This window comes from Dendropsophus ebraccatus, chromosome 14 (assembly GCF_027789765.1).
Source record: "Dendropsophus ebraccatus isolate aDenEbr1 chromosome 14, aDenEbr1.pat, whole genome shotgun sequence".
NCBI classification, from domain to species: Eukaryota; Metazoa; Chordata; class Amphibia; order Anura; family Hylidae; genus Dendropsophus; species Dendropsophus ebraccatus.
In genome coordinates this window covers 27,958,747-27,983,887 of record NC_091467.1, presented here as the reverse complement: position 1 = coordinate 27,983,887, position 25,141 = coordinate 27,958,747, and the positions used below count along the sequence as shown (strand labels likewise).

The 25,141-nt window shown below is 43.7% G+C and overlaps 1 pseudogene; it reads right to left on the bottom strand.

Annotated features, from left to right (window-relative positions):
- Positions 1–203: 203 nt before the first annotated feature.
- Positions 204–25,141, bottom strand: part of LOC138771856 (NXPE family member 2-like) — a 31,904-nt pseudogene continuing 6,966 nt past the window's right edge.

Below are 25,141 nucleotides of genomic sequence, written 5' to 3'. Positions count from 1 at the left end.
CGCAGTAACTTTCTTTGATCTGTGGCAAGACGCATTATCTGTGATTTGTGTATTTCCTATGAAGTAGAAAAAAAAATGCTCAGTGACCATCTTGTAAATGTGGTGACTCCACTTTTTTTCCCAGGGGTTGCAGTACGATGATGTGAATCATCAAAGGAATGAGATGGAAATTTGTTTAGCTGTGTAAAACGAGAGCTGCTGGAAACTGTTATGTTTTTTTATTATGGTCCATATATACATATATATACTTGAAGATTTATTATACTGCATAAAATCACATACAGGAGAAAAATCTTGACGCGTTTCAAGCTAGCATAGACTTTTGTCATTAGTGTAACATACTGATGATTAGGAGGTATAGATACCTCGAAATACATCAATTTTTTCCCCCTTGTATGGGGTTTTATGGACTATAGAGATCTCAAAAGAGCTGAGGCCAGGGATGTGTGTACAGTGACGTGAATAATGTGACATCATTTCAGGCCTTTAAAGTGTACCTGTCATTTGTAAAAACATTTGACATGTCAAGAATATAAGTCAGAATATGTGTAATGATCCATTCTCATGCAGAGCTGCATGCAGAATTCTTTAGGTTCTGGGCTACTCACTCCCTGCTTGTTCATTGTGTGCGTATTGTTACATATTGGTAACTGTACAGTCTGCTGTACAGGGTACAAACTAAATCTTCCAGAATGCAATGCAGCATAGCGTATTAATGCCTGATTACATGGCACCATAATCAGGGGGGAGTAAGCGCTGACCTGTCAATTCAGTGCTCGCTTCCCTCTCATTCCCCTCTTGCCTCCTGTGCTATTACAGGCACAGAAAGCGAGCAGGGAGCAGTGGGATGGGCTACCCGAACGATCCTCAGATCATTCGGGCTGCCCATTGAAGTAAGTGGTGGTCTGCCGCTGTTGCTGCTGCTAATACATGAAGCAACGAGCAGCAGGCCGTCAATGATCAGCATATTTCAACATGTCCCATTACACTAAAAGATTATTGGCCTGAACGGCTGGTAATTGGCCAAGTAAGGTCAATATTCGATATGTGTAATAGGGCATTTACTTATAGAAGCTTATCAAAGTTGTTAGGTATGTGTTTTTAAGCAAATCATTGACTAGTTCCAGTAACAACTATCAGAATTAAATATAGTGCGTAACTTAAATTTTTATGGGGATCATATTTAGATGAACAATGTACAATGGGGTGAAGATATACTTGGGGTTTTCGTGAAATGCTAAGAACAAACATATGCCATGAACATATATATCTGGTTCCTGACTATAACCTCGGATGGATGGATTTTATATGAATTGAAGGCAATTGTCATGTCCCATGCATCCACTATAGCAATAGGAAGATCTTTGAAGACCTCCTTTACAATCAGGTATTGGATGTAGCCATGAAAGTCACTAAATTTCTCCGCATCTGTATGGATGTCTCGGGTGTTCTCGGTCTTGATGATGACCTTGGTATCTGGACTCCTTAAGAAGAGCCGTTTGAGAGCTCTGTGGACATTAAGAACTCTCCTGATAAAGAGCTGGATTGGGAAAGGCCGGAAGTGTTGACCGAGTGAGATGACAATGACATGGTGCGGACCTCCAGCTAAGTGATCAATCTCATCGCTCATGTACGAATCATCTTTAACACTATACCAATGTAGTGTGACAAAGGGATGACTGTGCCTTTTAAAGAAGAGAAGGACATTCTTTTTATCATCTGCTGCAAAAAGCTTTGCTCGGAGGTCAACACGGTCCAGATTGAAGTTCTTGACTCCTGTAGGAAAAGGAAAAGTGGACACTTGTTAAAAGTTGAAACCTCTGATATGACATTAGGTACCTTTTCACTGTTGTCTGTGAATGCCCCAGACAAGATAGGCCATCAATATTTGATCAGTAGGGGTAAAATTCTAGGCATTTATGCTGATCAGTGGAGTGGCCGATTAATCCCATTCTCTTTCAGAGCTACAGTACCAGGCACAACCACAACCAAATGTATGGTCCAGTGTCTGGGTAAACAATAACAGGGGCACTTGTTAGAGAGCTATGGCTTCAACATACCATACCTATTGGGTAAAGTGGAGGAAATTGGACTCTCAGAGATCAGATATTGATGTCTTATTAGAGATGAGCGAACCTCAAGCATGCTCGAGTCTATCCAAACCCGAGCATTCGGCATAGCGGGGGCTGCTGAACTTGGATAAAGCCCTAAAGCTATGTGGAAAACATCTCCATGTATTAATGTTTTCCAGACAGCTTAAGAGCTTTATCCAAGTTCAGCAGCCCCCGCTATGCCGAATGCTCGGGTTCGGATAGACTCGAGGTTCGCTCATCTCTATGTCTTATCCTAAGGGTAGGCAAGCCATATTACAGTTTTGGAAGATGCTTGACGTGGTGTATCTACAGTATGTATGTTGTAAGAGTATGTATCTGTCTGTATGTGGTATGTTTGGGTGCAACCGTATACAGTGGTCCTTGAAAATTTGTGAACCCTTCAGAAATTTATATATTTCTCTATATCAAACAAATGGGTCAACATTTTTAGACTTTTTAATTTATTCATTGAGGATGATAATCCAATATCACATATCTATTAGTGGAAAAAGTATCTGTACCTTTAGAATTAATGAATAACAAGGAACTACTAAAGTCTGATTTTGAAGTAGAAGGCTGCAAAACTATGTGTAAAGAGATTAGACTCCACCAATACACAGTCAAAAAGAATGTGAACTAATGGAGAAAATTCAAGACCATTCTATCTTTCCCTGGCATGGTCGACCAAGAAAGATCACTTCAACAACAATGCAGAGAGATGATCCTCCCGGGACCAATGGACCTAAAGACCCCAATCCCAAGCGGACCTAAAGACCCCAAGCTTTATTAAGGCCTGTTCAGACTCCACAGGCTGAAAAGCGTTGCACTAAATAAATACTTGATTGGACTCCAATATGTGTGCGCTATATCGCTTAAAGGGGTAGTGCTGTGTAGGATCAGTGCTGCACACCTCTACCTTAGGTTGTAAAGCCGGTGCTCAGTGGTAACTAGTTTCTTCAACCATAAGTCTTGTATAGGAGGAAACCACGGCACTCGATGTTGCAAGAATAAGTGAGGATTTTTATTTAGCAAATAGATACAAGGTATTTACTCCGACCGTACATAAGAAATGCAAGAGATGAGACCAAATAACATATGGTGCGACGTTTCGGTCCGCTATGGACCTTCCTCAGGCAATACGGTCTCTCATGAGCTGTGTGCAGGGAGAAGGGTCGGTGGAGTGTCCACCACCGACCCTTCTCCCTGCACACAGCTCATGAGAGACCGTATTGCCTGAGGAAGGTCCATAGCGGACCGAAACGTCGCACCATATGTTATTTGGTCTCATCTCTTGCATTTCTTATGTACGGTCGGAGTAAATACCTTGTATCTATTTGCTAAATAAAAATCCTCACTTATTCTTGCAACATCGAGTGCCGTGGTTTCCTCCTATTAAAGGGGTAGTGTGTCGCTGAACATTTATTCACAAAATAACACACATTACAAAGTTATACAACTTTGTAATGTGTGTTATGTATGTGAATGGCCCCCTTCTCCGTGTTTCCCCCCACCCACGCTAGACCCAGAAGTGTTGGTGCATTATACTTACCGCATTCGTGTCGACCCCTGGCCGCCTTCTTGTGACAATGACGTCGTCTTCGGGAGGCCAGCCGAACCGCTCCATCAGTCCCTCATGCCAGCCCCTCTCTGCCGTGTCATCAGCTTGCCGAATGCGGTAAGTATAATGCACCAACACTTCCGGGGGTGGCGTGGGTGGGGGGAAACAAGGGGAAGGGGGCCATTCAAATACATAACATACATTACAAAGTTGTATAACTTTGTAATGTGTGTTATTTTGTGAATAAATGTTTAGCGCCGCACTACTCCTTTAGGCTGCGTTCACACTATATTTCAGTCAGTATTGCAACCAAAACCAGGAGTGGATTAAAAACACAGAAAGGCTCTGTTCACACAATGTTGAAATTGAGTGGATGGCTGCCATATAACAGTAAATAACGGCCATTGTTTCAATATAACAGCCGTTGTTCTAAAATAACAGCAAATATTTGCCATTAAATGGCGGCCATCCACTCAATTTCAACATTGTGTGAACAGATCCTTTCTGTGTTTTTAATCCACTCCTGGTTTTGGTTGCAATACTGACTGAAATATACTGACTGAAATATACGTAGTGTGAACGTAGCCTTAATGTGAACAGTGCACAAGACATTCGGTTTCTGATTACTCACCTTTACACCTGCGCTGATTCGAAGAGTGGGGTCTCTAGATCCAGTGGTCCTGTAAGGATCATCTCTCTGCATTGCTGATGACTTCGGTGGTGCCCCCAGGAATAGCTGCGGTGTTAACAACTTCACGCCTTCATTAGAGTCATGCCTAAGATGGGTGCACTAAAGATTCAGTGATCGGTGGAGCGGTCCAGGCTTACAACTGACCGTATCTTTTAAAGGCATTGCAAGTGAGTGCTTGTTTTTTTCTGCAGGTGGCCGCATATTGGACCATCTAAAAGGACTTTAAGAAGTAAACTTAACCACTAAGATGTGCATGATTGCAAAGAGAAAACTGCTGCTGCTGCCCCAAGTGAGAAGGAATATTGGAACAAGATTTTGTGGTTGGATAAGACCAAAATGGAGCTTTGGGGGTTTAATGAGAAGCACTATGTTTGGAGAAAGAAAAACACTGCATTCTAGCATAAAATATTCATACCATCGGTGAAACACAGCAGTGGTAGTATCATGACTTACCATCATTGATGGAACAAGTCCCAAAAGTTAACAAATGTCACTACATCTGTCTTTGCGCTAAAGTCCCTATTCCACAGGACAACTATGATGAGCAAACGAGCAGTATTAGCACTCGTTTGCTCCTCGTTCCCTGCTCTCTGCCGCCGCTATTCCACGCAGCAGCAGCGAACAGGCGAGTCTGGGGGGGGCATGGGGAAGTGCGGGGGGCTGCCTGGGTGATCGCTAGATCGTCCAAGCAGCCCATAGCATACGCAGCTATGCTTCCGCAGCTCCTAATTCACAGAGTGACGGCAGCAGATCGTTGCTGAGTTGTTTGTTTTTCAACATTTTTGAAAGACAAGCGACGCAACAATCAGCCGACATGAACAATATCGGCTGATCGTTGCCTTCTATTCCACGGTACGATTATTGGCCGTAACGGCCGATAATCGTTCCGTGGAATAGGGCCTTAAGAGAGTTCTACCAAAGAATGGTTGTAAAAGAATAAAATTTATATCTCAAGATGACCAAGTCAAAGTCCTGACTATGATCAAATAGTAAAGTTGTGAAAGGATCTGAAGAGAGCAGTTCATGTTAGGAAAATCGCCTACTATGTCTTTAAAGCAAACCATTTACTAGTTGCAGTAACAACTATTAGAATTGAATACAGTCCACACGTAAAAGAGGATCATATCTAGATGAACAACAATGTACAATGGGGTAGCAAGGAGAAGATATTCTTGGGGTTTTTGTGAATTTCTAAGAACAAAGATATGCCATGAACATGTGTATCTCGTGTACTACAGCCTCTAATGGATGGACTTTATATGAATTAAAGGCAACTGTTATGTCCCATCATCAACTATAGCAATAGGAAGATCTTTGAAGACCTCCTTTACAATCAGGTATTGGATGTAGCCATAAAAATCACTGAATCTCTCCGCATCTGTATGGATTTCTCGAGTGTTCTCGGTCTTGATGGTGACCTTGGTATCTGGACTCCTTAAGAAGAGTCTATTGACAGATCTGTGTACATTGAGAACCTTCCTGATGAAGAGCTGGATTGGGAAAGGCCGGAAGTGTTGACCGAGTGAGATGACAAGGACATGGTGCGGACCTCCAGCTAAGTGATCAATCTCATTGCTCATGTACGAATCATCTTTAACACTATACGAACGCGTTCCAACAAAGGGATGAATAGAAGGATATTTCTTTTATCATCTGCTGCAAAAAGTTTTGAACGGAGATCAGCGCGGTCAAGATTAAAGTTCTTGAATCCTGTAGGAAAAGTGGACAAATATTAGTGGTGGAAACCTCTGGTAAGACATTATAAGCACCTTCTTTCAGTTGTCTGTGAATGCACCAGACAGATAATAAGCCCATTGATATTTAATCAGTGGGTGTATCCCAGCTGATCGGAGTGGCAGATTAATCCCATTCTCTTTCATAGCTGCAGTGCCAGGGAACTTCCACAACCAAATACACAGTGCAATGCCTGGGTAAACAATCGAAGGGACACTGTACATGCTAGAGTGCACTGGCTCCTTCATTTCATATCAGATAAAAGTAGGGGTTCTGAGGTTTACAAACTTTTAAGCACCATTGTATACTGATCAGGTACGTTCCTGTATGTAAAGACCATGTGCTTGTGTGTAAACCTGTGTGTGATGAATGTGTGCATCCATGTACAGTGGAGAAAATAATTATTTGCAAATTTTCCCATCTACAGAGAATAGAGAGTTGTGTAATTTTTATCCAGGGCCGGCTCCAGCTTTTTGTGGGCCCTTGGGCGACAGAGCCTCGGCGGGCCCCTTTGAGGAGCAAATCATGGAGAGACAGGCGAGGAAAGATTTGCAGCAGAAGAAACATGCGGCTGCTGCATATCTTTCTCCTCCTGTATCTCCTGATCTCTGCAGTAGTCAGGACTCTGGAGGAGTCAGACCCAGTCACAGGATTATATATATATATCATGCTGGTGCTGCTAGTTCTCTAGTATACAGCTCCTTCTGTGTGTGTGTGTGTGTGTGTGTGTGTGTGTGTGTGTGTATATATACATACACACACACAGAGCAGGAGCTGTATACTAGAGAACTAGCAGCACCAGCATTATATATATATATATATATATATTTATTTATAATATGAACATGGTGAGACCTCTAGTTCTCTTATATACAGGCCCTGCAGTGATATACAGTGTGTGTGTGTATATATATATATATATATATATATATACACACACACACTGTATATCACTGCAGGGCCTGAATATAGGAGAACTAGAGGTCTCACCATGTTCATATGATAGATAGGAGATAGGGAAATAGATAGATAGATAGATAGATAGATAGATAGATAGATAGATAGATAGGAGATAGGGAAATAGATAGATAGATAGATAGATAGATAGATAGATAGATAGATAGATAGATGGATAGATACAGATATCTAGTTGTTTTGTGTATAGAGGTCCTGCTGTAATAGATATAGATATATTACAGCAGGACCTCTATACACAAAACAAGTAGAAGAACCAGCACATACAGGACACTTAGTTTGCAGAGCCTACCGGCTGCCCTCTATCAGGTCATGTGTCCGATCACATGACCCGTGACATCATCAAAGGTCCTTCAGACTCAAAGGTCCTCTTTCCTACTCGGCTGTAGGGAAGATTTGTGATGGAAGACAGGTGCTCGGGGGCCCCAGTATGGATCGGCGGGCCCCTAACTGTCACATGCGGCCTCTAGGGGCCCAGTCCCCTTTGTTACTACACTTTTTATTCTTTTTTACTAACAAAAAAAATGTAGTAACAAACGGGAGTGGGCCCCTAGAGGAGCTGTGGGCCCCGGCATTTGCCCTACTTAGCCGGGTGCTGACGCCGGCCCTGTTTTTATCGTAGATACACTTCACCTGTGAGAAACAGAATCTTTTAAGGAACCATGACGCACCAGGGAGACCAGCCAAAGATAACACTGCCAGCTGCTAGTTAAAGTGCTCAATGCAGTGAAATCCTAGGTGCAAATCCTGGGAAACATGAATATGCAAAAGAAGAGCACGTGAAGCCTCATTTAAGAGTCTCAAAACATAGGACACGGGACTCCCGAGACTCTTAAATGAAGCTCCACAAGCTCTTCTTTTGCATAGTCATAGGATCCTGTCACTTAAGGACCCATGACGTACCTGTACGCCAGTGGATCTGGCGGCGCTATGAAGTGAGCTCAGGAGCTGAGCTCACTTCATAGGAAGTGGGGACCGGCTGCTATATGCAGCCAGGTCCTCACTGTTAATGACACGCCGCCGTGATCGCGTGGCGGCCCTCCATTTACGCCTGAAGTGGCACGATCACGACACTGAACACAGTGACAGGAGCTGCAGCTCATGTCACTGTCCGGTCGGGGTCCCCGCAGAGTGATACAGAGGTTCCGATCATTCTATCTGACTGCCTGAAGTCCCTTATCTTCCTCCCGGCAGTTAGATCGGCGATTGATGTATAGAGTCTGCCACAGGCAGGCTCTATGCAATGATCGAGGATAACACTGATCAATGCTATGCTATGGCATAGCAGTAGAGATGAGCGAACCTCGAGCATGCTCAAGTTCATCCGAACCCGATCGTTCGGTATTTGATTAGCGGTGACTGCTGAAGTTGGATAAAGCCCTAAGGCTATGTGGAAATCATGGATATAGTCATTGGCTGTATCCATGTTTTCCAGACAACCTTAGAGCTTTATCCAACTTCAGCAGCCTCAGCTAATCAAATGCCGAACGTTCGGGTTCGGATGAACTTGAGCATGCTCGAGGTTCGCTCATCTCTACATAGCAGTGATCAGTGTTAGAAATCCAATGTAAAAATGTTAAAGTCCCCTCAGGGGACATAAAAAGTGTAAAGTAAGAAATTTTTCAAAGTTTTTTAAAACACACCATAGCCCCTCCCCCAATAAAAAATTAAATCACCCACCTCTCCCATTTTATAAACAAAACACATAAAAATAAATAAACATATAACATACCGTAGCGTGTGTAATCGTCCAATCTATTAAAATAAAACAATATTGTTCCCGCACGGTGAACAGCGTAAGCAAAAAGCGGTAAAAATAAAAGCCAAGATTGATGATTTTTATTACATTTGATTTTAAATTTTTTTTTATAAAAATTGATCAATACGTCCAATCTACACAAATATGGTACTAATAAAAACTAGAAATCATGACGCAAAAAATGACACCCCATACAGCCTTGTACATGAAAAAATAAAAGCGCTTTAAGAGTCACAATAGGGCCATTGTAATTACACCTATTTGCAAAAAAAAATCTTTACTGTTAATAAAAATAGTAAAACATTAGAAAAACTATGTAAACTGCATATCACTGTATTCAAACTGACCTATAAAATAAAAATATCATGCAGAATTGTGTTTTTTCCCCAATTTCACCCCATAAATAATATTTTGGAGGTTCTGTCATCATGTTATGATAGATTGAAAGACTCCATTACAATGTACACCTGTTCCTGAAAAAAAAACAAGCTCTCACTTGGCCCAGTAGATGGAAAAATAAAAGCGTTATAGCTCTTAGAAGGCGAGGAGGAAAAAACGAAAATGCTAAACTGTAAATTGGTCCTTAAAGGAGAAGTCCGGCCAAAATTATTTTGTGATATGTTATTACTTATGGAAAGTTATACAAATTTCTAATGTACATTAATTATGGGAAATGCACATATAGGGCTATTTCCCTTAATTTAGTAGATCATGGAGTGTTAGAATTCTCTCGTCACGACGAACGGTGTAATTCCTATGGAGTGTCCAGCAGGGGGCGCTCTATATGTAGAAGTCTATGGGAGTTTATTGTGTCTATGGATGTCTATGTAAACTAATGTAATGTGATGTACAGTGTGCTTTATTGAATGAATACATTTATGGAATACTTTGGGGAGCAAGTGTCCTTGCTCCCTAAAGTATTCCATATATGTATTCAATCAGTACATTTGCAGGTGCTGCCGCCGCCACCTATACGCAGTGCTATTCCCCCATCATCTGCTCATAGTGTGAGCAGATGATGGGGGAATAGTACCAGGGCCGATCTCCATCATTGGTATGCCCAGCGATCCGCCACACTCCCGCCGCCCGCCCGACGATCCACCGCACTCCAGCCGCCACCGCCCGACGCACTGAGCTATATACACTGAACTACTACTCCCATCACCTGCTCATAGTATGAGCAGGTTATGGGAGTAGTAGCTGGGTTATGCCTATCACTTGCCTGATGCCACCGCTGATGCCGCCGGGCACAGGGGGAGCCGCTCATCACACAGGAGCGATCATGCCCCCTGCGCTCCCCCCTCCTCCTTCTGGGTCCGGCAAACGTCCCCCTATCCCGGCTGACTCCCCGCCTTGCCCGATGCTTCCGGGAGCTGGTATATTAGAGTGGCGGCCAGGCGGGAAGTCAGCTTCCCCTGCACCTGGCGGCATCAGCAGCGGCATCAGGCAAGTGATAGGCATAACTCAGCTACTACTTCCATCACCTGCTCATACTAAGTAAATTAAGCTGTCCGCTGCCTTCCCGACTCTCCGGTTCCCCGGAGCAGACTGTGAATGAAGCAGGTAATACCAGTGGAGGTCCACAAGTAGCAAGGATTCGGTGTATAGGCGCTGGTACAGCAAGCTGTAGTAGTACTGATGCAGAGCAAATGATAGGAGTAGTAGTAGGTAGTTTAAAACTACGTTTAATATGGACAACGCGTTTCTAGGTTAAACCTCTTTCTCAAGTCCTGATACATGAAGATACATGGGTTACATATATAGTCCACAAATGCTGGAAAAAGACTGGGAATCACTGAAGCCAGTCAGTGATTGGTCAGCTGTCCGCAATTAGAGTAATTAGAGTCCAGTTTAAAAACATGTTACAAAAGGGAAACATTGTGGCAAAAAAAAAAACAGACATTAAAATCAGTTAAATCATATAAAATGAACTAAAACCACTTTGCAAACTATTGTAAATTCCATTTTTAAAGATACAAGGAGAGATGGAGTGGTTTAAATAGTGATTGCTATGATTAACTGAGCTATAACACTAAGCTTAAGCACTGCTATGCAATAGCAATAGTGATGGTACAGAGGTAAGTAACATATGTATGGGGCAGATGGTCATGGGTTCAAATCCTCTTGGGCCTGATGTGAATGAATGGTCTGTAATGTATACTTTTATTTTTAATAAAAATGTAAAAACAATGGGAAAGTATGGATTAAATATGACAAGGAATACCTAGGGATATAGGAACTCATGTGGAGTTAAAAAATAGAGTGAGAGACAAAGAGAATCATTTGGGGTACAAGGAGTGTACAAATAAAGATATAATGTACAGATAGACTAAAGTGCTATATGCAGAGTTAATATGATGGTTATAAAAAAAAAATAATAAAAAAATAAGAAAATAAAAATAAAAAAGATAAGGTTTTTATTAGTTAATGGGGGATACTGTTAGGGCTGGGCGATATGGCCTAAAATTTATAGGTTTTATAGTTTTTTTTTATACTTATAAAGCGTTATTTTCAACGACGAAAATAACACATCTTAAATTAACAATAAAGAAGACTAGAACCAAACAGCATGGGCATTAACAAGATAATGTCATACCATCAGCGGCTCAGCCCTGTGCAATCAGCCCCCTTTGTGCCATCAGCCCCCCCTTGTGCCAGTCATCAGCCCTCCCCTGTGCAATCAGCCACCCCTGGTGCCAGTCATCAGCCCTCCCCTATGCCAGTCATCAGCTCCCCCTTGTGCCAGTCATCAGCCCTCCCCTATGCCTTCAGCCCCCCTTGTGCCAGTTATCACCCCCCCTTGCCAGTCATCAGCCTTCCCCTGTGCCATCAGCCCACCCTGTGCCAGTTATCAGCCCCCCCCTTGTGCCAGTCATCAGCCTTTCCCTGTGCCATCAGCCCCTATTTGTGCCAGTTATCAGCCCCCCTTGTGCCAGTCATCAGCCTTTCCCTGTGCCATCAGCCCCTCCTTGTGCCAGTAATCAGCCCCTCCTTGTGCCAGTTATCAGCCTTCCCCTGTGCCATCAGCCCACCCTGTGCCAGTCATCAGCCCTCCCCTGTGCCATCAGCCCACCCTGTGCCAGTCATCAGCCCCCCTTGCCAGTCATCAGCCTTCCCCTGTGCCAGTTATCAGTCCTCCCCTGTGCCAGTTATCAGCCCCCCCTTGCCAGTTATCAGCCCCCCCTTGCCAGTTATCAGCCCCCCTTGCCAGTCATCAGCCCCCCCCCACCCCGGTGCCATTCATCTCCCCCTCCCCTATGCCATCATCAGCTTTCCCTATGTGCCAGCCAAGCCCCATGCCATTGCCACATCATGTCCCCCCAGCCAGGGCCATCATCAGCCCCATGCCATAGCCATCTGCACCCCCCGACCCCTCTGCTACTTACCTTTCCTGCAGGGCTGGCTGATGGAGTCCGCGAGGCGAGACGGGCCGCGTCTTCTTCCAAGCATGCACTGGGAGAGACCTGACGTCACACGCATCGTCAGCTAGCGCGCTGACGATGCGTGGATGAAAGGCCCTGCAGCGCGGTACCACGGAGCGGTAAGTGAGAAGCTTATTCACTACCGCTCCGTGGGCATGTATCGCGATATGACGATATGCCGAATATCTATATCGTCATCCGAATTGATGACGATATTTTTGCATATCGTTCATATCGCCCAGCCCTAGATACTGTCACACCGAACTTTGCTGGAATCATGCGGGTCATACATATTCGGTAGGTCTATGGGGACAAAAATAAGAATCAGTATAAAAATCAGTATAAAAGTGTACGGAATCTTCACATTAAGATGATTGTGGGGCTAAGTGTATGTTAGGCTAGTCAGTCAGGGATCATTTCTGTTACTTCATTGAGACCATTAGGTTGCAGGGTGTGCAGGTTATATATCCAATACATCTCCTTGCGTATGAGGTTGCCAAGGCGATTGTTGGCTGATATTGGTATATGGTCAATAGGATATATCCGGAGTTCATTAAAATTGCATTCATGTTTCTCCAAAAAGTGCCTTGAGAGACCATGTTTGAGGAATCCCCTCTTGATGTTCTGTCTGTGACCATTGAGGCGACGATGGAGTGGACGTGTAGTGCGGCCGACAAATTTCAAATTGCAGGGGCATTCGATCACATAAATGACATAGCTGGAAGCACAGGTCAGATGGTGTTTGATTGTGAAACATTGGTTTTTCTTATTTTTCACTATTGTTGTGCCTTCTGCGATAGAGTTGCAGCATAGGCATCGTGTTTTATTGCAACGGAAGACTCCATTTTTTTTGGAGGTTTTGGTTGGTTGAATGTTGCTTGGATTTTTTACTCTGCTTGGAGCTAGCATACCTTTGAGATTAGGTGCTCTTCTATATATAACCTTGGGTTCTATAGGTAAGAGAGGGTCCAAGAAGGGATCAAGATGTAGTATATGCCAATGCTTATTAAGAATATCTCTCAAGTTGGTGTGGTCAGTAGTATAAGTAGTGATATAGGACATACTGTTGATTGTAGAGTTCTTGAGTGGTGGGGGGCTTTTTTCCTGCAGGCAGTCGTCTTGTGATAGATTTGCAGCTCTAGAGGCTGCTCCTTCTATCAGCTTCTTTGGGTATCCTTTAGATGAAAAAACGATTTTTTTATAATTTCGGCTTGTTCTTTGTACATTTTGGACTCTGTACAGTTTTTACGGACTCTCCTAAACTGACCAAAAGGGATGTTCGTTTTCCATTTTCTTTGGTGATTACTATTAAAGGAGAGATAACTGTTGGAATCAACAGGTTAAAATTATGTGGCAGTCAAGAAACTGAAATCATCATGATAGACCAGTAGGTCTAGAAATTCAATTTGTTGTTGTGAATAGTGGGGAACTAGTGTTATGCCCCAACCATTTTTATTGATGTCATTTACGAAAAAGGTCAATCTCTTCAGTGTGTCCGAATTTTTGAGGTAAGAATCTAGATTGAGTACATACTCCTGAAGCAGTAAATCGAGATAGTGAGATAGGTTGCATGTAGGACTGTTGTTGCCTGATATTATCGGTCTGCCCGGAGGATTTTCTTTGTCCTTGTGGACTTTTGGTAGATGGTAGTAAAATGGCATTGTAGGATTCCTTAATAATAGAAATTTTCTTTCTTCTTTAGTGATGATCTCATGTAATAAGGCTTCATAAGGTTGATTTTTATACTGATTCTTATTTTCGTCCCCATAGACCTACCGAATATGTATGACCCGCATGATTCCAGCAAAGTTCGGTGTGACAGTATCCCCCATTAACTAATAAAAACCTTATATTTTTTATTTTTATTTTATTATTTTTATTTTATTATTTTTTTATTATTTTTTTTTTATAACCATCATATTAACTCTGCATATAGCACTTTAGTCTATCTGTACATTATATCTTTATTTGTACACTCCTTGTACCCCAAATGATTCTCTTTGTCTCTCACCTTATTTTTAACTCCACATGAGTTCCTATATCCCTAGGTATTCCTTGTCATATTTAATCCATACTTTCCCATTGTTTTTACATTTTTATTAAAAATAAAAGTACACATTACAGACCATTCATTCACATCAGGCCCAAGAGGATTTGAACCCATGACCATCTGCCCCATACATATGTTACTTACCTCTGTACCATCACTATTGCTATTGCATAGCAGTGCTTTAGCTTAGTGTTATAGCTCAGTTTATCATAGCAATCACTATTTAAACCACTCCATCTCTCCTTGTATCTTTAAAAATGGAATTTACAATAGTTTGCAACGTGGTTTTAGTTCATTTTATATGATTTAACTGATTTTAATGTTTGTTTGTTTTTTGCCACAATGTTTCCCTTTTGTAACACATGTTTTTAAACTGGACTCTAATTACTCTAATTGCGGACAGCTTTTTCCAGCATTTGTGGACTATATATGTAACCCATGTATCTTCATGTATCAGGACTTGAGAAAGAGGTTTAACCTAGAAATGCGTTGTCCATATTAAACGTAGTTTTAAACTACCTACCACTACTCCTATCATTTTCTTTGCATCAGTACTACTACAGCTTGCTGTACCAGCGCCTATACACCCGAATCCTTGCTACTTGTGGACCTCCACTGGTATTACCTGCTTCATTATGAGCAGATGATGGGGGAATAGTACTGCGCACAGGTGGCGGCGGCAGCACCGAGCAGGGAGGGAGCGGGGAGGTAGATGTATAGGTACATCTCTCCCTCCCTGCTCGGTGCACTGCAAATGTACTGATTGAATATATATGTGGAATACTTTGGGGAGCAAGGACACTTGCTCCCCAAAGTATTCCATAAATTTATTCATTCAATAAAGCACACTGTACATAACATTACATTAGTTTACATAGACATCCATAGACACAATAAAGTCCCATAGACTTCTACATAGACACTCCATAGGAATTACACCATTCGTCGTGACATCACTGTTTCTGAGAGAATTCTAACACTCCATGATCTACAAAATTAAGGGAACTAGGCCTATATGTGCATTTCCCATAATTAATGTACATTAGAAATTTGTATAACTTTCCATAAGTAATAACATATCAAAAAATAATTTTGGCCGGACTTCTCCTTTAAGGGGTTAAAAAAAACTGAAGATCACATTGATTTTTCAAGAATTATTTTGCATATTATTGCAGGGAATAAGTATCTGATACAATATAAAAACAATTCTTAAAGGGGTACTCTGGAAATCAACTGGTGTCAAAAAGTTATATAAATTTGTAATTTTTTTTCTATTTGAAAAAATATTAAGTCTAGTAGCTGCTAGTAGCTGCTGTATGTCCTGCTGTATGTCCTATCCTGTATGTCCAGGGCTGGCCTTAAGTCAGATGGCGCCCTGACCCCCTCAAGGTGACATAAAGCTCTTACAGCCTCCCACTCCTCCAGACGATATCCAACACCCATCACCCGACCCATCCAAATATTACCGCCACACCACAACCACTACCATCACCAAAATTTTCTTAATGACCAAATCCAGTATACTAAATCCAATAAAACACAGTACCAGATAACAAGTAACAAATATTACCACCACATACTGACTAACACCACCACATACTGACTACTACCACCACATACTGACTAATACCACTGCATACTGACTAACATCCTCACATACTGACTAATACCACCACATACTGACTAATACTACCACATACTGACTAACATCACCGCTGCTACTAAATAATACCACCACATACTGACTAACACCACCGCCGCTACTGAATAAATTGCCCCCCTTATGTTGTCTCCCCCCTTATAGATTGCCCCCTTTATATTATCTCCCCCCTTATAGATTGCCCCACTTTGTGCAGATTAAAAAAAAACAACACATAACTATAAGGGAGGGCTACAGAGATTTTCCCCCTCTTATAGATTGCCCCCCCTTATATTGTGTCTCCCCTTATAGATTGCCCCCCCTTATGGACTGCCTCCTTATGTTGTCTTCCCCCTTATAGATTGACCCCTTATGTTGTCTCCCCCCTTATAGATTGCCCCCCTTATGTTGTCTCCCCCTTATAGACTGCCTCCTTATGTTGTGTCCCCCCTTATAGATTGCCCCCTTATGTTGTCTCCCCCTTATAGATTTCCCCCTTATGTTGTCTCCCCCCTAATAGATTGATTCCCTTATGTTGTCTCCCCCTTATAGATTGCCCCTTATGTTGTCTCCCCCTTATAGACTGTCCCCTTATGTTGTCTCCCCCCTTTTAGATTGCCCCCCTTATATTGTCTCCCCCCTTATAGAATGCCCCCTTATGTTGTCTCCTACCTTATAGATTGCCCCCCTTATGTTGTCTCCCCCCTTATAGATTGCTCCACTTTGTGCAGATTAAGGCTATGTTCACACTACGTAAATCTACGGCCGTAGTTCTTGCCGCAAAACTACAGCCGTAGATTTGCGGGGTGGAACATAGCATTGTTTGCTATGGGATCCCGGCCGGAGCGTACACACATGGTATACGCTCCGGCCGGTTCCCATGCGGCGCCGCAAACAACTGACAGGTCCATTATTTGCGGACGGAATTCAATGAATTCTGTCCGCAGAAGGACCTGTCAGTTCACACAGTGAAGCGAGCGGCTCCGGCCGCTTGCTTCACTCTGTGCTATGGGAAGTTTTGATGCGGGCGCGTGCCCGCATCAGAGCTCCACAGAGGAAAGATCATCTGGCCGGTACTTAAGTACCGGCCGCGATGATCCGGGCTGAGACCGGCCGTTCCGTGACCCGGCCGGAGTCACGGAACGGCCGGTCTCATCCGTAGTGTGAACATAGCCTAAAAAAAACAACAAACAAATAACCCACCTAACACTGCGCTTCCCCGCCACGGCTCTTGTCTTCTGCAGTGTCACCCACGGCCGATGCGCGCACCCTGTGGATGTCCCCGACACCGCACACACCAATGAGCTGAGGTCACTGATGAGTGCTCTGCTGGGGAATCCCCAGGGAGCATGCATCAGCCGTAGGCAGACTGTCCTATCAATCTTGTGACCGCAAGCAGTCACAAGATTGATAGGACAGTACGCGGCGCCCATGGGGAGGGGAGGCAGGGGAGAGCCACCTCAGGAAGGGGGCGCCTGGCGGCCAGGTAGGGGACGCTTGGGCAGAAGGACAGCTGCACAGCTGTCTCTCTGCCTGAGCGCCCACCTGCTGGCCGAGAGTGATGCGCCCTGTGCAAAAACACAGGTCGGACACCACAAAGGCTGGCCCTGTGTATGTCCTGCAGAAAGTGGTGCAGAGTGCTCTCTACTGCCACCTCTGTTCATGTCAGGAATGGTCCACAGCAGGAGAAGTTTTCTGTGGGGATTTGCTACTTTTATGGACAGTTCCTGATATGGACAGAAGTGGCAGCAGAGAGCACTGTGTCAGACTGTGAAGAAAACTCTGCTTCCTGTAGAGCATGCAGCAGCTAATAAGGAGTAGATGACTGATTGACTCAGCAAGCTGGAAGTCATGTGATGTGCTCCAGCCAATGAAAAGGCTTCCGGTGTGCATGCCTTTTCACGCCTATTCACTTCAGTGGAAACCGGAAGTGAGGAAGAACCAAAAGATGCAGACTGGAGCTGACGGGGACACGACTGGTGGGAAATTCAAGCGGCAATCGTCACCGGAGGGACAGCAAGCATAAAATGTATGTGTGTCAGTATTTTTTTTTCTTTTAAATTGAAGTAAAATTACAAGTCTGTATAACTTTCAGACTTCGCTGATTTAAAAACAATTTTGTTTTTATATTTGGTTCAGAAGCCTTTGTTTGCAGTTACAGAGGTCAGATGTTTCCTGTAGTTCTTGACTAAGTTTGCAGACAGGAATTTTGTCCCACTCCTCCATACAGATCTCCATGCTCCTTAGTTGCCCTGGCTGTGTGTTTCAAGTTATTGTCATGCTGGAAGACTCAGCCATGACCCATCCAGTGCCCTTTCTGAGGGAAGGAGATTGTTGGCCACAATCTCGCAATAAATGGCCCCATCCATCTTTCCTTCAATACGGTGCAGTCATCCTGTCCCCTTTGCAGAAATGCACCCCCAAAGTATGATGTTTCCACCCTCATGCTTTACAGTTGGGACTGTGTTTTTGGGGTTATACTCATCCTTCTTCTTGAGTTGATATTAAAAAGGTTCTGTTTTGGTTTCATCACATGACGTTCTCCCATGCCTCCTCTGGATTATCAGCTGGCCATTGGCAAATTTAAAATGGGCCTGGACATGGGCTAGAGTGAGCAGGGGGACCTTGTATGCCCTGCAGGGTTTAAGTGAGTTACTAATCGTAATCATTTAGGCTATGTTCACACTACGTAAGTTTCCGGCCGTATCGCGCTCCGTGAATAAGCGGCCGGAGATTTACGTAGTTTGCGTACAATGGAAAGTATACGATCTACGGCTGCACAGTTCACACTACGTACGAACTTACGCCCCGGATCGTATGCAGCGCCGTAAAAAATGAACCAGACCATTGTTTGTTTAGAGACGGAAATGCTGTAACTTACGCCCGTAGCGTAACATGCGGTCCCGTACGTAGTGGTGATATCTTCATTTTTACACTTTGATTTGCCGATCTAAAAGGTTCTGTGGGGTGTCCGGGGCTAGCCAAAGATATCCAAGTAAAAGACTGCTGTCAGATCGCTACGTACGCCGCTCGGGAAGCGTACGTAGCTTACGGGCGTAAGTTCGCGGACCGGACGTAGCCAGCCGCAACTTGCGTAAATCCCAGCCGGAGTTTTACACGTATATGTCCGACCACGAAAAATATGCAGCCGGACATATACGTAGTGGGAACATAGCCTGAGACTGTGGTCCCAGCTCTCTTCAAGTCATTGACCTTGTCCTCCTGAGTAGTTCTGGGCTTATTCTCACAAGGTGAGATACTGCATTGAGCCCCAGACCGAGTAAGTTTGGCACATTTTGTATTTCTCCCATTTTCTAATTATCGCACCAACAGTTCTCAGCTTCTCACCAAGCTGCTTTCCTATTGTCCTGTAGCCCATCCCAGCCTTTTTATTTTTATTATTTATTTATAAAGTGTCCTTAATTCCAGAGCGCTATACAATAGATAGAGGTAACAAGCAGGAACAATACAAGATCAGAACACATTACATGAAGGCAAAAGACAGGCTGGTACATGGGGGAAGAGGACCCTGCCGGCGAGGGCTTACAATCTATAAGGTACGGGGAGAGACAGGAGGTAAAATGCAGCCAGTCACAGTGTAATACAGAATTATAGGTTGTAGCCTAGTTTCAAGAGATGGGTTTTCAGGTTACTTTTGAAGGACTTGATGGTGGATGAGAGCCGGATGTGTCGGGGTAGCGAGTTCCAGAGTATGGGGGAGGCTCGGGCAGGGTCTTGGAGGCGGTTGTGCGAGGTACGAACAAGGGGGGAGCAAGGGGAGGTTGTGGACGGCCTTGAACGTCATGGTCAACAATTTAAAGTGAATACGTTGGGCAATGGGGAGCCAGTGAAGGGATTGGCAGAGGGGTGAGGCAGAGGCAAAGCGAGGGGAAAGGTGGATTAGTCGGGCAGCAGAGTTAAGGATAGACTGGAGGGGAGCAAGGGAGTTTGATGGAAGGCCAGAGAGGAGGATGTTACAGTAGTCCAAGGGGGAGATAATAAGAGCATGTACCAGCAGTTTTGTGGAGTCAGGGGTGAGAAAAGAGCAAATTCAGGAAATGTTTTTGAGGTGAAAGCGGCAGGAGGTGGTCAGGGCCTGAATATGTAAATTAAAGGACAGGGCAAAGTCAAAGTTCACCCCAAGGCAGCGGACTTGGGGGACAGGGGACAGAGTGCAGCCATTGATAGTGATTGACAGATTAGAAGGCGGGATGGAGCGAGATGGGGGAAAGATGATAAGTTCTGTTTTGTCCATATTGAGTTTTAGAAAGTGGGAGGAGAAGGAGAATATAGCCGAGCCTTGTGCAGGTCTACAATTTTGTCCCTAATGTCCTTAGACAGCTTAGACAGAGAGGTTGTAGTGTGATTAAGTGTGTGGATAATAAATACACAGTTAGTGGAGCTTCTTAAAAAAAGGTTACCAGGTCTGTGAGATATAGATTTCTTGGTGGTTTGGGAGGTGATGAAATACTTATTTCATGCACTAAAATGCAATTTAGTTATTTTAAAACAATATGATTTTCTGGAAGTTGAAGTGTACCTACAATAAAATACCAGACCTCCATTCTTTGTAGTTGGGACCAACGTGCTACACTGCCCATAGCAGATTATAATATATAATAAAAATACCTTTCAGTGTTTTTGCTAGTTAATCGAACCACTGTCGTACTGTGGAGTCTCCAAAAATGTAGATGATCTTATCCTGTAAACAAGCGTACATCTGATCTTGGGTGGTAAAATCCGGGATACTACAGAAGATCGGCCTCCACCTGTTTTGTAATACAAAACCACTGGGAAATGGAGATTCCATTCCAATCTTACAGATGCTTAAATTAGATGAAGCTGGAGCTGTGGAAATGAGGACAACAACAGATTATACATATACTTTGTATATGTTACAATGTACATAGACACTTCATGTCCTCAATAGATACAAGTAATTGGGTGGAAGGCCAGAAAGAAGTTGGAGCTGTGGAGATAAAAATTACATATACTGTACTGGGACCAAGCACATCCAAGCTCTCATCCAGTTTATAGCCATTTGTTGATACAGGTATTAAAAGGCTCTGAATTGGAGGATTGTCGTAATGGGTAAAGGGTGTGGACCTGCTGAGCTACCACACCAGTTTGACTTTGAGCCATGCCTCGAATTGTAAAGGAATGATGTTTGACCTCAGGGAGATCAACCAAAACACAGCGTAGACATCGTCATATGTTTTTTTTCCCGAAGTAAGTGAATATAGGAACATTGCCCCCAAAATAGCTGTGTATGGATGGATACTGTAAGCACAAGGACATGTGTCTCCCCATGGTGTCCTTAGTTTCCAGCGCCGTGGCCTTGGCCGCATCAATCTCGGGCCGCGGTGCTAAGCTGTTTCCCACGCTGACTGGCAGGTGCTGCTGCGAGTCACCTCTGATTCTGTAGGAGGGGCTGGAGTCCCTGCCCCAAGCCGGCCCTGGGGCTGGGACATCAGTCTCTATAAACTACTACTCCCACCATGTTGTAATTGCCTGCTATAAAGCCTTCTATTGGAGTGGTTACACCAGCATATTTTCCCTGTTACCTTATACTTGTGTATCTGACCTTGCCTTTAGTTTCTTGGACTTCCCCTCTGCTTCTTGACTTAGTACCTCGTAGCTCGACTGTTACTGACCCGGTTTGCTGACTTCTCTTTCATTGTGTTAACGTGTGTCTTGTCTTTGTTTTGTGTTTGCACCTAGCCAGAATAGCCAGCAGTCTTCAGGTTGGGGCTGGCCTATTAAGGAGTCGGGTTCCCCATAAGGAAGGAACATATTGGCGGGAGAAGAGTCAGGGTCTCACCCTGTCCTACTGTCTGTATGTCACTGACCTGTCATCACAGATTTGTTTGGGTATTTCCTAAGTCATGTCATCCTTGACTGCTGTTTGTTTGAAGGTGGTTTCCTTGACTAGAGACCCCCTAGGCTTGGTTGTTTGTTTCTGGTAGAAGGCCTAGCTAGCCCACTGATGTTAAGAAACATATGATGGTGTCTCTGCAGTATTTTTACATATTTGTGTTCCCAAGGGGCAATGTTCCTAGATTCACTGATGTTGAGAAACACGTGATGGTCTCTCTGCGGCGTTTTGGTTGATCTGCTTGAGGTCAACCATCATTCCTTTGAATGCACTTACTAGGCTTTGCTTACACTAGCCAGAATCTTGCCCCACACTGATACTCTGAAACAGCTTACTGTGGATGGATACCTTGCTTGGGTATTTTCCAAGTCGTGTCATCCTTGATAGTGGCTGTTAGAAGGGGGTTTCCTTGATTGGAGACCACCCTTGGTTTGAGTGTTCCTTCCCGGTAGAAGGTCTAGCTAGCTCACTGACACTAAGAAACACATGATGGTGTCTCCAAAGTATTTTTTAAATATATAGTGCATACAAGTAATAGAAGATAGTCAGTGGCACTCACCATGCGTTTTTACATATATGCCTACAAATTTGGCAGCAGCTTTCTTTTCTAGATAATACAGGGTGTCCCCAAGCAAGGCATTCCCATTTTAGATATATTTAGAAAATATACAGATTTCTTAACCACCGAGTAGTATAGAGGGTCTCCCACTTTGGAGGTCTCAGCCTGATTATGCATTAAATAATCGCCCACTGATTTGAATAGTTTTTGTGTAATACTACATGTCCCCAGTAGTGGCCGCTACAGTGACAATATCTAGCTCTTGATGAAAACAGACAATCAGCAGAGATTAGCTGTATCATGTGACAGAGGTAAAAAAAAAACTTACCTGTGCATGTCGCTACATTGATGTCCTGAAAATTTGCTTTAATATTAACAGCAATATTTTCCCTAAAAAAACATAAAAAAATATTTCAAAATATATGGAAAAGTTAATATTGAGCTGTCTCTCAATAGTTAAAATCCCTCTGTAGTGCTACGGTAGGTCGCAGTGTAGCCCAGGCCTAATGGAATAAATTACATTTTAGTAGGCTACCACAGGGGTTTGTATTTGGTCCCGTTCATATACAAATACAGTACAGACCAAAAGTTTAGACACACCTTCTCATTGAAAGAGTTTTCTGTATGTTCATGAATATAAAAATTGTGGATTGCAGCGGCATGCTATTCCATCTGGTTTGCGTTTAGTTGGACCATCATTTATTTTTCAACAGGACAATGACCCAAAACACACCTCCAGCTGTGTAATGGCTATTTGACCAAGAAGGAGAGTGATGGGGTGCTATGCTAGATGACCTGGCCTCCACAGTCACCAGACCTGAACCATATCGAGATGGTTTGGGGTGAGCTGGACCGCAGAGGGAAGGCAAATGGGCCAACAAGTGCTAAGCAACTCTGGGAACTCCTTCAGACTGTTGGAAGACCATTTCAGGTGACTACCTCTTGGAACTCATCAAGAGAATGCCAAGAGTGCAAAGCAGGAATCAAAGCAAAAGGTGGCTACTTTGAAGAACCTACAATATAAGAGATATTTTCAGTTGTTTCACACTTTTCTGTTAAATATACTGTTTAATTCCACATATGTTAATTTATAGTTTTGATGCCTTCAGTGTGAATCTACAATTTTCACAGTCATGAAAATACAGAAAACTCTTTGAATGAGAAGGATTGTCCAAACTTTTGGTCTGTACTGTAAATACATACATACATAGCATCAATATTCATAGCAGCAACTGTATATTGCACACACTGAAAATAGCAGCAACTGTATATTGCACCTACTTGATATTGCACATGCCCAGTAAACAACACCACTTCTTCCGGGGACTTATATAATCACAATATCAGCTCTCCTGGTAAAAGTGGAAGCGGAAAGGCATTTGGGTGTGGAGTGGAGGAGTCAGGACATCTAACCAGGGTGAGTGCAATATATCCCAAGGATCTCTTGAGGGATGCCTAACATGTGAGGGTGTAGCCTGACAAGCAAAGACCCTTGTTGCACTTGAGCATATGTACAGATCCAATAAGATGTACCTCCGCACCTGCCCGGAATCAGCTCAATCTCCACTGGGGGTCACTGGACTAGCCACTTCACAGAGGAGGTATATCCTTTCACTGGACACTCCTGGATAGTGCTCAGCACATTAAACAGTCTCTGAATGCCGACACAGTAGGTGTAAAGATGATGCGGCACTCATCCAGTACGGCAAATGGGTGTTTATTTTTTACATGCTCGTGGATACAAACAAGTCACAACAGGCTTCGATCGTTTCACGCTCTCTCCGCGCTTCTGCCATTGGGCCGAGAGGAAGCATGGTGAGAGCGCGAAACCATCGTAGGCTGTTGTGACTTGTTTGTATCCATGAGCATGTTAAAAAAAAACACCTATTTGCAGTACTGGATGAGTGCCGCATCATCTTTACACATAGTGTGTCCGCTTGAGCATATGTATATTGTAATTATACAAGTCCCTGGGAGGCGATGGTGTTGTTTACTGGGCATTTGCAATATCAAGTAGGTGTAATAGAAATATCTGAAAGGGATGGTGGGGATAAGTCCCTAGGTTATATAATACTCCCTGCCACTGCCATATATAAATGATGGTGTTGCAGTATACAGTAGCTGAATTACTTTCTTTTGTGCAATACCTAGTTGCTGCTATTTCTAGTTGTGTGCAGTATACAGTTGCTGCTATTTTCAGTGTGTGCAATATACAGTTTCTGCTATGAATATTGGTGCTAGACATGCCCCAGTAATGGGTTTGAACTAATCATGCATGTATGTAATATGTGTCCTGTCTCCTCCTTTCTACCCCTTAGCGACCCATGACGTATCTGATACGTCATGGTGCCGCGGGGGGTGCTCAGAGCGGGGGCCCGCCGGGACCCCACTCTGAACGGCGCTGATCCCGGCTGACACGTGCAGCCGGGCAGTGCCTCTGTTAGCCGCCGCGGGTCCCGTTGCCGCGCCGGCTAATTAAGCACTTCAATGCAGCTGTCAAACCTGACAGCTGAATTGAAGTGCTTTATGCACACTATCCCTGGTGTCTAGTGGGACGGATCTCCCCCCCAGGATGCGATCGCGGGAGGGAGATCCGTTCTTCTGCCCGTGCCGGGCCTCAGCATCGGAATGACGCTGATCCCGGCTCGGCAATAGATTGCTATGGCCTGCAGCAGGCCATAGCAATCTATGACCTATCTAATCGATCTTTGCTGTGTATATACACAGCATTGATCTCTATGAGAGATCAGTGCTGTCTATATACAAGTCCCCCAGGGGGGCTTCTA